Source organism: Rattus norvegicus, chromosome X, assembly GCF_036323735.1.
Source record: "Rattus norvegicus strain BN/NHsdMcwi chromosome X, GRCr8, whole genome shotgun sequence".
Taxonomy (NCBI): Eukaryota; Metazoa; Chordata; class Mammalia; order Rodentia; family Muridae; genus Rattus; species Rattus norvegicus.
The window spans coordinates 38,179,323-38,192,595 of NC_086039.1; the positions used below are offsets into that span (position 1 = coordinate 38,179,323).

The 13,273-nt window shown below is 41.8% G+C and overlaps 1 protein-coding gene across 12 annotated transcripts in view; it reads right to left on the minus strand.

Annotated features, from left to right (window-relative positions):
• Positions 1–13,273, minus strand: part of Adgrg2 (adhesion G protein-coupled receptor G2) — a 125,220-nt gene that overhangs the window by 73,256 nt on the left and 38,691 nt on the right. For 9 of the 12 annotated variants that reach the window (XM_063279828.1, XM_039099514.2, XM_039099517.2 and 6 more), the window contains exon 2: positions 466–510. The gene's annotated coding sequence lies outside the window, so the exon portion shown is untranslated. Of the gene's footprint in view, positions 1–465; positions 514–13,273 lie in introns of those variants that run through there. The other 3 variants (NM_001270872.1, NM_001270871.1, NM_181366.2) reach the window with 1 other exon arrangement.

The window sequence follows — 13,273 nt, forward strand, 5'->3', positions numbered from 1 at the left end:
AGAAACCTGTTTGGGAGGCACTCTGAAAATTGCATGTACACAGTACTTCAGGCGACCAGGAAAACATATCATGATCTATTTCAAAACACAACAAAGCTGTTAGAGCCAGGGAAGCCAGTACAAGGAGCAAGACAGGGGAACCAGCTAGATACCAGTCCAAAAAGGCCTACGTAGATAATCAGGCTCCTTCTTCTGCTTCCATTACTCCATTTCATTTCAATGGCTACCCTTTCCAAAAAGCCTAGTCAAAAACAATTGGCCTTTGTTACCAAGGTTACCAAAAAGAAAGGCTCAACAAGGGCCTTTCTGTAAGAAAAAGAAAATGTCTAAAGAAATGAGAGCTCCAAGTGGGAGTAAAGAGTTACAAACCAAACAGACAGAAAAATATGAGGTTGTGATGAAAAGGGGGATCTGGAATGAAGAAGGCTGTGAAATATGGAAGGAAAAACAAATATAGTGACTCACCTGACAGGAAGTTCAGAGAAAAGAGGGAGGAGACTCTGTGCACATCTGAAAATAAAAACAAGAACAGATACTTAGGCCAATGTAAAGAGAATCTTCATGGTGCCAGAAGGCATTAATACTGCACACCAAGACTGCATTTTGACAGTGGAGTTATGAAAGAAATGAACAATGCAAACGCTGCTATCAGAGAACAGATTATAAATGGCAGGAACAACCCAAAGCCAGTTTGGGGGTGACCTCATCCATGTATGTATTGCCACTCAGCCTAAATCAGCATTAATTGCATTATAAGTATGCTGGGTGGTATAATGGTTAGTAGTGACTGTCAAGGTGACAGGATGTGGAAGGCAAGCTTCTTAGCACAGCTGTGAGGAGTTATTTTGATTGCATTAGCCTCTGGCCATGCCTGTGAAGGATTATCTTGATTAGGTTAGATAATGTAGGAAGATACATATTAAAAATGGATGGCATCATTGTAGGGACTGGTTCCTGAACTGTATAAAAAGGAGAGAACTGGGTGAGAAGGAACACTTGTCACTCTTCTTTCTGACTGTGGATGCCATGTAAGCAGGTGCTTCAAGCTCCTGATGCCTGCAAAGCTGTCAAGGTGGATGGGATTCTTGCACTGAGAGCCAAAACGAACAGTTCCTTCCTTAAGGTGCTTTTGTCAGGGTATTTTTTTTCTACCGCAACTGTAAAAATTATAAATATGGTGAGGTGATAAGGGTAGATCTGGGGTGGGGCAGACTCTTCCAGAAACAATATTGGTTATATGTCACTTCATATTCTGTATCATTTGTTTCTGAAAAAAAAAACATGTTTCAAAAGGCAAAGACAAATTGTTTTCTCTAAGAAGTTTGAGTAAATGACTATTGACTGAATAATACATTTGGCCCTGAGCTGAAAAGAGGAGATGGGGTCATTCATTACAGCACAACTGAGAGGAAGGCAGAAGCATGCTAGAGAGAAGAAGCAAGGTAACTACTTAAAGCACAGAGCGTTGCTGAGTCCCTGGTCTATATCTTTTGGAATATTCCATCACACCTTTCTCTGGTACTGCTACTGGCTCAAAGATGACAGTCACTTGGAATTAATGGCATCATCTCTTGTGAAAAAGAAACATGACCACTTTTGCAATCAAGGTATTCAGTAAAGAAACAATCCACCATGTCCTCTTGGAGCCAACAGATCTACTTCTGTCTTTTGTCAACTCACTGCTAGGACAGAAGTTGATGTTCAAGGAGGAATCCAGGATTTGGATGTAAAGAAGAGAAACCACAGTGAGAGTCTATTGATCATAGTAGGTTCTCTAAGAAGAAAACGGAATGTCTTGATGAATTGAAACCCAAACATGCCAAATCCTCCATTAAGCAATGTCTTGAAAAGGCAAGAAAAACGAAGGCCAAACATGTTCTGTCCTAGGATTACAAAACACAATTTACTGCTTAATATGGTACATGATGGGTACCAACAACATTAGCATAAGCAAACGGAAACAAATTGATTGTGAGTTGAGAGTAGAAATCATTTTATTATTAAACATTTGTAAAATTGCTTTCTACATAGAGATTTCAAATAATATTCCGATGCCACTTCACTACTCAAGCATACTATGTCTTCAAAAACCTTATTGACAACCGCAATAAAGCACACTTAATTATTCCTGCTAACACAGTCGATTAATGAACAACAGGAGGCTATGTTTGCTCCTTTGGAACATTTTTAGGTAGAAAAGTAGGGCAAACAACAGTGACATTTGCTTTTCCCAGTAGATGAAAAAGCATGTTAATAATACCGAAAGCTGGAGAGCTTGTGACAATATACACGCTTGCGTGCACTTAAGAGATTTTGATTTTTGAATTGTATATTCTTTATTTTTTAGTTTTTTTTTACTCATAATTGATTTTTTAAATTAAAATAAAATTTCATCAATTCCCTCTTTCCCTTTCTTTCCTCAAAGTCCTTCCATATAGTTCACAAAGAACTGCAGGCAACTAAAGACTGCTGAGAGAGGTTGAATTAGTCTCTTCCAGGGATGAGCTCCCTAACTGGTTATCTAATTCTAAGTAGTCAGTGCTGAAATCATATATGACAAGCAATACTGGATGAACTAAGCAGATTGTACTTAAATATCTATGCATATATATTGCATATATATATGCAATAATTTATTTTGAAGATATTGTCTTAAAACACTAAAAATGTGCAGAGATTTTAAATTCAGAGGTATACTGACATCCACAAATATATCAAGAAAAACAACACTCTTAAAGCCTTATGTGAGGTGAAGGAAGAATTCTCACTATCCCAGGAGTTGAATATTTGAATGATGGCACAACCACATTATCCAAGATGATTCAATGGCTGAAAGTGCACTTGATTTAGATGGCTCAACATTATAGAGACTGTCAGTACATATAAGTCAAATGAAAAAAAAGCAAGCTCTTCACACACACGCACACACGCACGTGCACGTGTGATTTTATATCTACATGAAGAAACAATGCAAGCTGTATTTGTGTATGTTAGCTTGTATACTGACATGGGTCAACTTATAAAGAAAAAATCATAAAAGAAAACCCACCAAATCTTTCACAGACGGGACTGGTACATGGAGGGTGAAACGAACCTGAATTCGATGAACACATCAATGACTTCATGTATTATTTATACAACTAAGCCTGTTTCTTTTAGTGAAGAAAACTGAAAGCATGAGGATTAAACAGTTCAGAAAGGAAGCTCTAGGACGAGATGGATGGGAGGGAATGCTGTCACTTTTTCTTCTCATTGTCACCTTCCCTCCTTCTTTGGAGCACTGAAGGCTTCTGATCTCAGACATAAGAAACCAGTTTCTCTTCTAGAAAGTAGGAATTCACATGAGCAAATCCTTGGTAACAATAACAAAAGAAATGTGAACTTGCCTCATGGACACTGAGGCCTGAACTTAACTAAAAAGCTGCTCAGCCTCCTGCCTGTGGATACCAATTTACCTTGATGGACACATTTCCATTAGTCCTCCTCTCACAGAGCTACTAAACAGGAAGAGGAATCCCACCCACACCAGCACTTCAGTAACGAAACTTAGCGGCTGCCAAGGTTTGGAGCACTTACGTCACTAAAAGGAAAGGGCAAGTCACAAAAGAAGCCCTATCAACTTATGTAAGACATGGCACAAAATAGAGAAGTTTCTCAGAGAAGAACAGCTAGCTCCCCAATTGCTAGGATTAACTGAAACCTCCCATAGTTGCAGAGTACCCCAAAGCATGACGTCAGGAGTTTGGGAATGTATCCAACTTTCTCTATTTATCAGGTTGGCTAAAGCTCAGGCAAAAGTCAATGTAGTAAGAAAGAAAATAAAGGCAAGCAGCCTCTATAAACGATTTGAGTGGGAGGGAATCTCTCCTTGGGTGTATCTAGGACCCTGCTCCAGGGCAGAAGAAAGCCTTCAGGGAGTTTGCCTCCAAAACTCAGAAGTCTTGCCCTGGAGAGCTGGTCCTTAGGTTATGCAACTTGAGGGTACTTGGCAGTCCAGTGGGAGTAAAGGGCACAGGAGACAACAAACTTGAGAAGCTATTTTACTGCGCTCTGAAGCAATGTGACCTTGGTCAAAGAACAAAACAAAATGGTGACATGTAGCATCCTAAAAGGTCCAGTGCTTCCTAGAATGTAATGATTAATTAGTGACCCAGACTGAAGACCAGAGATTGGCTCACAATCCCTGACAATGACCTTGACATCATGGGAGAAAGGACCAGAGGGCCCTGGCAATTAGGAATGGGTCCAGAAATAAGGGAAGAGACCTTTCCCCATACAAACAGGGGAAACAACTAACATGAATGGTGATGATGGTGATGATGGGGTCAAGTGGACATGTTCAGGACCAGCCATGCTTTAAGTTGGTTCATACTGTCACTGAGGAACACAAGTCATTCTAGATTAGAACCTTGGGGTCACACTATTTATATTCCAGCCCTTCTCTACAAGACCTTGTCTCCACAGACTGGCTTGTTTAGTTCTACATACAGCCCATTAGAAACAGATTAAATGTGAATTGTCAGGGTTGGAGAGATGGCTCAGTGGTAAAGAGCACCAACTGCTCTTTCAGAGGTCCTGAGTTCAAATCCCAGCAACCACGTGGTGGTTCACAACCATCTGTAAAGGAATCCAATACCCTCTTCTGGTGTATCTGAAGACAGCTACAGTGTACTTATATATAATAAATAAATCTTAAAACGTGTGAGTTGGCTTTTGAAATGTCTAAATATAATTCATTCACTAAATATACACCAAAATGCCTACATATATGTTTTAAGCAGGTTGTACCATATTCAAGGCCCCCTGGATAGTGGGACTAATGGTGCGTGAATCCAGCATATTATGACTTCTGTGGGGGGCATATGAACTAGCTGCAGGCAGCAACAAGAGCACTGAAGAAAGGTCCCTTAATCCAGAATAAGGAAAATCCAGGCAAATTACCTCTGAAGGGTAATGATTCGGCCACCTCCAGAGAATGTACAGCTCTCTCCATGGAAGGACACAGGAAAGAACATTCTAAAGAGAGGAATAGCTTAAACTGAGACACAGGGCCAAACAACTTCGAAAGGGAATAAATGTGTCATTATCAAATGGCAGAAGAGACCTAGATTGTTGCTAGAATTGTCTTCTGGGCCATCTCAAAAGACGACTTCTTAGACCATGGTGAAAGTGTGAGAGTTAAGATGCAATGGCGCAGCCTGGTAGTAGCTGGTACGCCTCTGAAACTGTAGCCACTATGGTATTTTTCTGCAACACTGACAGCATTCTTTCCTCCCTGGCTTTCTCCCTCTTTCTCTTTCCATCCTCCTTTGTCCTGTATTTTCTCTTTCTATTTCTCTTTCATTCCGTAGCTTATAGCTGACCAAGTATATTCTAGGGAGTGGAATATGGCTGGCTACTTCCGCCCAAGCTAGAATAGAGGGATAAAAGGTGCATAATGGAAGCTGAGAATGCAACTCAGTGAGAGAGTACTTAGAATGCAGAGTCCCTGGTAATGCATAGCACAAAAGAAATATGTGGAAGGGAAAATAAGAGAGGGGAGGGGGAAGAAGAGAAGGGAGGGTTGGAGGAGGGGCCAGGGATGAAGGGATGGGAGAGGAGACTGGGTGTGTAGTACTTTCCAGTTAGGAAAGTACTTGTCCAGCATTCAAGAAGCCCTGGGTTTGCCACCTAGCACCACAGCATAAAAGAGGGCGTGGTGGTGGCTATCTGTAAACCTGCCTGCCATTCAAGAGGTGAAATCAGTAGCATCAAGAGTTTAAGGCCATCTTTAGATCTATTAACTAGTTTGAGGTCAGTCTATTCTACACAAGACCAGATCTCAAGGAAGGGAGAGAAGGAGGGAAAAAGAAAATAAAAGTCACAAGGTAAGATAATCACTTCCAAATGACTCCCTGATGGTTGGTCCTATTGTCGTGGATGAGGCAATTGTTGCCTTCCACAGCACGATAGTACTGGGAAATGCTAAATTTGAAGTGATTTCAAAACAGGTCGTGATTCTCTTTTGTGTATAAGCAATTGTCATCTTACAGGTAAACACATCTACAATGATTCACCAGTTAGCCATTTCACAAAAAAATATAACCTTATGATTTCACACAAAAGAGACATACCGATTTCTTAAATGCAAGCCTCACACTAAGCTGAAGCCGTATAAGATTAGCTTCAAATGAACTTTCTTTCATTTTCCATGAAAACATCTCACCAGGAATGTAGACAAATACCTGTAATCAACCCTGATTGTTATGACTGCTACGTCCTAATTAACTGCAAGCTTCTCGTTCCACTATGAAGCAGAGCACTTCCCTCTATATTTAAGCTGTGTTTTGATGCTTTGTTATCAGTAATGAGAGGAGATATGGCTGCACAATACACAGTTGAGAAATGAAGAACCAATTGGACACATAGAATGGACCCTAGGAATTAAACCAAGAAGACCAAATATAGGAATGCTTCCTCCATTTACCATACTTTTGTCTTTTTTAACCCAAGTTGAAATGAAGGCCAGTTTGTTAAAATTCTATTTCCAAACTTATTTGTCATGTGATATGCACTAAACTCTTGACTGTGCCTTACTTCAGTCCTAGGGTGTTGAAGATGATGAAACACTTACTCACAAAGTTATATTGTTCCCACTGGGAATGAGTAAGAAGTTATGCTATCATTTGGCCCTAATTTGAAAGAAAAGGCTGTAGAAGGTAGGACAATAGTAACACTGCTATCTTTTTTTAAAGTTCAACATGAGAACTTCAAACTGAACCTTAGTATTGCTGTGTCTTTGCTAGTGTAAGAAATGGGTAACTATCCCTACTTTGGTAGACTGCAAAACATCAGTTCTTCATGTCCATTTATAATGTAACTCTACAGATAAAGCTTCTGTAAGGCAAAGGACACTGTCATTAGAACAAAATGGCAACCAACAGATTGGGAAAAGATCTTTACCAATCCTACATCTGATAGAGGGCTAATATCCAAAATATACAAAGAACTCAAGAAGTTAGACTCCAGAGAGCCAAATAACCCTATTAAAATGGAGTACAGAGCTAAACAAAGAATTCTCAGCTGAGGAATATCGAATGGCTGAGAAACACCTAAAGAAATGTTCAACATCTTTAGTCATAAGGGAAAAGCAAATTAAAATGACCCTGAGATTCCACCTCACACCAGTGAGAATGGCTAAGATCAAAAACTCAGGTGACAGCAAGTGCTGGTGAGGATGTGGAGAAAGAGGAACACTCCTCCATTGTTGGTGGGATTGCAGACTGGTACAACCATTCTGGAGATTAGTCTGGAGATTACTCAGAAAATAGCACATTGAACTACCTGAGGATCCAGCTATACCTCTCTTGGGCATATACCCAAAAGATGCCCCAACATATAAAAAAGACACGTGCTCCACTATATTCATAGCAGCCTTATTTATAATAGCCAGAAGCTGGAAAGAACCCAGATGCCCTTCAACAGAGGAATGGATACAGAAAATGTGGTACATCTACACAATGGAATATTACTCAGCTATCAAATTCATAGGCAAATGGATGGAAATGGAAAATATCATCCTGGGTGAGGTAACCCAATCACAGAAAAATACACATGATATGCACTCATTGATAAGTGGATATTAGTCCAAAAGCTTGGATTACCTAAGATACAATCCACAGACCACATGAAGGTCAAGGAAAAGGACAACCAAAGTGTGGATGCCTCAGTCCTTCTTAAAAGGGGGAACAAAAATATCCATAGGAGAATATGTGGAGACAAAGCTTGGAGCAGAGACTGAAGGAATGGCCATCCAGAGACTGCCCCACATGGGGATCCATCCCATATACATAAAGCCACCAAACCCAAACAATATTGCTGATGCCAAGAATGCTAACAGCAAAGCATTGAACTGAGAATGGGGTCCCCACTGGAGGAGTTAGAGAAAGGATTGAAGGAGCTGAGGAGGCTTGCAACCCCATATGAACAACAATACCAACCAACCAGAGCTCCCAGGGACTAAACCACTACCCAAAGACTACCCATGGACAGACCCATGGGTACAGCTGCATATGTAGCAGAGGGTGGCCTTTTTGGGTACCAATGGCAGGAGAAACCCTTGGTCCTGCCAAGGCTGGAACCCCCCCCCCCCCCAGTGTAGAGGAATGTCAGGCGGGGGAGGCAGGAAGGGGAGTGGTTGGGGAGGGGAACACCTTTACAAAAGAAGGGGGAGGAGGATGGAATAGGAGGCTTATGGACAGGAAACGGGGAAAGGGAATAACATTTGAAATGTAAATAAAAAATCCAATAAAAAAAGGTGGAGTCTGTCTGTCCATTCCTTAAGTATGCGCTGACCTTGTCCTTGCTTTGTCCCTTGGGTCCATTCAAGTGGGATGCAAACAGAAGCATGGAAACAAGCCTAAGCTAGCCTGCCAGATGATGAAAGCCACATGCTGGGTCACTCCAGTGCTCCAGCAGCCAGCTAACCCCCAAGAACGGTCATTCAACTAACTTACAGTTGACTGCAGATGACTGAGTGGTCCCAACTGTGACTAGCAGAAGGACTGTCCCACTGAACTCAGCCAAGAGAGTGTATTCCAAATGTAAACTGACAAAATGGCTGTTGCTGGAAGCTGTCAAGTTCAAATTTATTATGGTCTGCATAGGAAATACACACCCACTCAAATGTTTTACATGTGAGCCCCAGCTGGTAGCATTATTTTGGGAAGTTGTGGGACTGCCTGGAACAAACGAGTGATGAGGAAAGGACGATAGATAGGCTTTGAGTGTGGTATCCCAACTCTACTTATGAGACCAGTCTCTACTTCTCATTCTGCCTAGATGTGAGAAGCTCAGACACTTCAGCTGCACACACCCACGACCAAGGAGCCACCTACTGCAGTCATTTCCCCATTATAGGTTGTGTCCTCTCAAACTGTGAGGCAAAATAAAGCCTTCCTCCCTTAACTTGCTTCTTGCCAAGTATTTGGCCACAAGTATGAGAAATGTAACCAATACAGAGGAGTGCTTTGTTGCATAGAAAAAAAGGTAACTTGTATCTCTCCGGCTCCTTTCCTTCTTCCTCATTCTTCTACTACCTTCCTCCTTTTCTTACCTTCTTTTTTGGCTATCTATAAGTACTACAGGGAAAGGACCACTGTGTTTGAAATGTTACACTGGGCTGCCTTTAGTTCCAAGCTAGCCTCCTTTATTTTGAAAGCGTTTCCTTGGTGCTATAGTTTGAATATTGTTAACACAAGGAGGGCTCATGTGTTGGAAGCTTAATATCCAGTTTGATGATGAGAAGAGCACATGCAACATTTAAGAGTTGGAATCTAGTGCGAAGTCTTTAAGTCCCCAGAGGGCATCAAGATAGCTCTTAATGGACCCATGAGTTAGTTCTGGTGAGGAAGTCAATATCAAAGAACATCCCAGCTTCTTTGTCTTCCTTTGTAATGTCTCCACCTCACACATATCCTTGTGATTGTTATTCCATCGGTTAGGAGAATTTTGCAGCCAAGGGTCAGGTACAAAGCCTCATATATTTGATTATAGCCACAAAAATCAGATCACTAAAGGCTGGAATGCTGCAAACATTGTGTGGTAAAAGGTTCCTAAGCCTAGAGTGAAGTGAGAAATATCTGAGGCCAACAGACTGTACTGTGGAAGATGGCAGTCCGCAGGTCATCTCTGGGCATGTTCTGGTGACAATCTCCCTAGAAGAATCATTGTTATTGCAATCTGTTGAACGTGTTTGAGACCTTTCTTCTACCCATTACTCCTAGCCATGGGAGGGGAGATATAAAAAAAATACAGTTGCAAGTCAGACACCCAAGGGTTAAGGAACATATCTAAGACTACCCTCATCCTCATGTGGCAGCCCAAGCTAAGAGAACAGAAAATAAATTTATAACTATATGAAGCTGAGTGGGGAAAATGCTTAGATTTCTATTTGTTTACTCAACCAATAAAAGGAAAAACCAATAGGATCACCTGGCTAATGGCATCAAACCACTTAGTGCAACTCAGAATGCAAAAAGAAGGTCATTTCTTCAAATGTTCTTCTTGCCATTACCACATTTACAGTCTGTGCTCTATTTCCACTGCAACTTGGTTTTCTTTCCCCCTCCCAAATGATGTTTTCTCAGACTTTTTGAAAAGCTTCCTTTCCCCTGGTGTCTTGGAACTCACTATTTGTTTGTGGTTATGACATTAATGCTTAGAAAGGTCAAGTGAGATGCCAGAGTTGGATAAATAATGTATTTTCTTTTGATGATACTATGAATGGGATCTTTTTCTCCCTCAAATTTTCCTGAAGGAGTTATCGTCTCTAGAGCAGCAGTTCTCAGCCTTCCTAAAGTTGCGGCCTCTTTACTACATTTCCTCATGCTGTGGTGAGCCCTAGCCATGAAATTATTTTCATTGCTACTTCATAACTGTAAGTTTGCTACTGGTCTGAATTGTGTTGTAAATGTGTTATATGCAGGATAGCTGATGTGCGGCTCCTGTGTAAGGTCCCCCAAATGGTTTTCAACCCACAAGTTGAAAACCACTGCTTCTAGCTGCATCTATTCCTATAATAATCATCAAAATATTAGGCAGATAGGTTATGCTCACAGTTCCTATCAGGTAGTACAAAGAGGAGGTGAAGTCTCAGGAACACATCCCCAGGGCTTGAGATCACCATGTTCTGGATGATTGGAGGAAGGACCCAACCCATTACTTCAGGTATCTTCCAATGCCTCCTCTCCTATGTCTATCACCTGCTACTGTCTACAGAAAGTCCCCTTTAAAGGGGAATTACTTTTCTTCATTAGTTTTGTTTTATATTGTGGTTTTCTGATGCATAGCCTTGGATATAGCCATGACATTGAAGAGGCAGGAAAGTACTAGCTTCCCATGTAGAATGGGACTTGGTGGCTAAGACGAAGATGAATGCTTTGTTTTCTGCAGAACGGAAAAGTCACTGAAGGATTTTACACCATGGGGAATCTGGTCCTAGCTTCACTTTGACAAGATCATATTAGCTATTGCGAGGTAAGTGAATGGGCAGAGACAAGAGCAGAAGTGGGGGTACAGTTTGGGCTTTCTGTGCTCCATTTTCAAACAGGTAGAAGCATGTCTACGCAGTTCAATAAAGCAGCGACACCACGTCAGAAATATTATCAAGAAAATGGAGACTCAGATTTGGCTACATAGTATATCTAAAATATCATGGGGGCTCCAGTTCAGGAAAGTGTGAAGATTGGAAATAATTGTATGTTTAATGGTTTTCTCTGTATCGGGGATCATAAAGCTTTTCTTTATAAATATTTTCAGGTTTGTGAGCTATGAACTGTGGTATTTCTGATGCAACCTGCCACTGCAGTAATACCCCCCCCCCACAATCTGTAAACAAATGGATATGGCTGTATTCCAGTAAAAGATGACTTACAGAAATAGGAAGTTCTCAGAATTCGGCCTATGGGCAATGGAAGATATAATGATGGTATTAATGGTAAGTGACAGTGACAGCTTAGAAGGTGGTGGTGGTGATAGCACTTGGGTCTGGGTTGGATGCTGTGATGGCTAATTTCAATCGCCAAATTGATTAAATTAAGAAACCTCTTGGGCTGGAGAGATGGCTCAGTGGTCAAGAGCACTGACTTCTCTTCCAGAGGTCCTGAGTTCAATTCCCAGCAACATGGTAGTTCGCAGCCATCTGTAATAGGACCCGATGTTGGGGTTGGGGATTTAGCTCAGTGGTTGAGCACTTACCTAGCAAGCACAAGTCCCTAGGTTCAGTCCTCAGCTCCAGAAAAAAAAAAAAAGACAAAATAATAGGACCCGATGCCCTCTTCTCATGTGTGTCTGAAGACAGCTATGCTGTACTCATATAAATAAAATAAATAAATCTATGAGGCACATGTTTCAGTGTGAGAGCTTTTCCAGAGAGAATTGAGGGGGAAAGGCCCATTCTGGATCTAGGTGGCATCCCCTTGTATCGGGTCTCAGACTGAATAAAAGTAGACAAGGAGAAAGCAGGCTGAGAACCAATGTTCCTCTTTCTCAAGTTTCTGATCTCCAGGAAATGATAGGCATCCCCATCAGCACGGTTCTGAGCCATTCAGGCCACCATACCTTTCCTGCCATGATGGGCTCTAGCCTCTGAACCATGAGCCCAAATAAACCTTTCCTCCTTCCAATTGCTTTGGATCAGGTACTTTGGCCACAGTAATGATGAAAATAACTAAGTGATGCTAAAGATGGGTGCTGCTCATTGCCTAGACTTCTCCTGATCCAAGGGAGGCTCAGAGAAACCTAGTAGTGAGGACTGCATTAGAGCCCAGTCCAACAAAGTTTCCAGTACACCCTCTGCCCTTCTAGCTACCTAATCATCAACCCCTACCAATCATTGTCCCCTCAGTATCCCGGGGTTCCATGATTTCCAGCCTATTTGGGATAGGTTATATGGGACACTGCCTCAAAATATTACTGCCTTTCACAATCATACAGTTTCCCTACAGCCTAACATCACTTTCCAGGTTTCCCCCTTCATACAAGTTTACAGGAAACGACTCAAAAATAAAGCAAGTATCAATAACCCAAAATTGGCACAGTTGACAGCCAATGCTGAATTTGGTTGGGGCACAGAATGCCGTGGGAATTGGGAGAAGGCAACACCATTTTCTTCAGCTCACCCATCCAGGAAAACCTCCCAGCTGTGGCCTGGTCATCCCTTCGTTTTCGTTTTCTTCCTCTCTCATCAAGGACAGGCTCTGCTAAAGCATCAACACTACCTGCTCCTTTTGCTTACAAGGCAGTCAACTGATCTTGTGTGGCTACACCGGAAGTGGAGTTATTTTTAATACTGGATGCTGTAAGGTTGGGTGGAGAAAGCCAGAACGGGAAGCCTCCGGCAGTGGAAACTCCTCTATCACCAGGGAACTTGGCTGTAGCATCAAGCTCTGGCCTCACACCAAAGCAGGGCCATCCATTTTCTTCTTTTTTTAGTACTATCCTTTTTGACCCACCCAGCACTGAGATTTGTCAGTGTGTTTTGCCAGGAGACCTGGCAAACAGCAACTTGTCAGGTTCAATGGCTCTCATTGACAGCCCAAACAGAGTCCTCTGAAGATTGCAAAACTGGACTCACAAACAGACCATAAAATTCCTACCACCCACAAGCGTCTGGACACTGCGTTTTCCTAAATGACCCCCAGCACCGGTGCAACATGGGTGGCTTCACGGCACTTTTTAAAACGATCTTTCCAAAACTGAGGTGTTCCAACTGGTGTGGAACTTTTTTCTCTTG